Raw genomic sequence first — 1,631 nt, 5'->3', positions numbered from 1 at the left:
ATCCTGTCTCACACAGTGGCCTCAGCCAGTTTCTCTGGAGGGCCAACCATAGGGCAGAGAGGCCAAGGCCTTTCCCTGATAAGAACATCAGAAGAGCCCTGCTGGATCAGGCCAGTGGTCCATCTAGTCCAGCATCCCGTCTCACACAGGGGCCAACCAGTTCCTCTGGAGGGCCAACCACAGGGCAGAGAGGCCTAAAATCTCCTTTCCCTTCCCTTCCCCACAACAGACACCCTGAGGTAGGCGGGGCTGAGAGAGCTCTGACAGAAACTGCTCTTTTTCAAGAACAGCTCTTATCAGAACTACAGCTTGCCCAGTTAAACGGAGTTCACGGTTCTCACTCTCTCCTCACCAAAAAATCAGAGCTGTGAAGCGGCACCTACTTCAGGGCATTAAAAATGTTTCCAAGGGAGATAAGAGAAGAGAAGGGGGAGATTGGATTTATACCGTGGTCTTCACTACCCGAAGAAGTCTCAGAGCAGTTTACAATCTCTTTTCCCTTCCCTTCCCCACCACAGACACCCTGTGAGGTGGGTGGAGCTGAGAGCTCTTTCGAGGACCGCCCTTGAGAGAACAGCTTTGAAAGAACTGGTGACTGACCCAAGGTCACACCAGCAGCTGCATGTGGAGGAGTGGGGAATCAAACCCGGTTCTCCCAGATTGGAGTCCGCACTCTTAACCACTACAACAAACTGGGTGGTGTTGGAAAGTGTGAAGAAGAAGAAGAGAGAAGAGGAGATTGGATTTATATCCCGCCCTTCACTACCTGAAGGAGTCTCATAGTGGCTTACAATCTCCTTCCCCTTCCCCTCCCCACAGCAGACACCCTGGGAGGTAGGTGGGGCTGAGAGAGCTCTTTCGAGAACTGCCCTTTCAAGGACAGCTCTTGTCAGAACTATGGCTTGCCCAAGGTCATCCAGCAGCTGCAATCGGAGGACTGGGGAATCAAACCCAGTTCTACCAGATTAGAATCTGCCCACTTAACTCCTACACCAAACTAGAAAGCTAACACTTAGGCAGGAAAACTCTCTTAAAGGAGAGCAGGTTCTTGACACAGAGTTAGAAGGGATCCTAGAGGTCACCTACTCCAACCCCCTTGCTCAGTGTGGGAATTAGTCAACCACAGCACCCCACTCTGCATAAAGGAGGGCACACCTTTAAACATGTTTGAAAAAATCATTTACAGGCGAAATTCTTGTGGGGCTATGCCTTTAAGAAGGGGGTGGGCAGAGCCCCCCAAAGCCCCACCACAAGTTACGTGCTTGTACCAGACCGAAGTCTACTGACGGACAGCCTAGTGCCCTTTGGTTGCATGGATTCTTACAAAGCTCACCGAAGAAGGGATACTCTGATCTGATCCGGTAAGGTGCTACCTCTGTTCTTAAGGGTGTATTCACAGCGTCACTGAATGAAGATTAATTATGCCTTAACTGTTGAGAGATCTGAAGTACATACAGTTGGCTTGTAAGGGTTCGATTTGTCCGTATTTGTATACCCACAAGAATTCTAATAAGCAAAAAAAAAACCAGTCCACACAAATGGTAAATCTGTCAAATACACACACACACACACACACCGTTAAATCCTGGGCACCTAGAGCAGGGGTCCCCAACGTGGCGCCCACGGGAGCC

This window comes from Gekko japonicus, unplaced genomic scaffold (assembly GCF_001447785.1).
Source record: "Gekko japonicus isolate JY-2015 unplaced genomic scaffold, Gekko_japonicus_V1.1 scaffold598, whole genome shotgun sequence".
NCBI lineage: Eukaryota > Metazoa > Chordata > Lepidosauria > Squamata > Gekkonidae > Gekko > Gekko japonicus.
The sequence above is the reverse complement of the archived record's forward strand: the minus strand, read 5'-3'. Positions refer to the sequence as shown.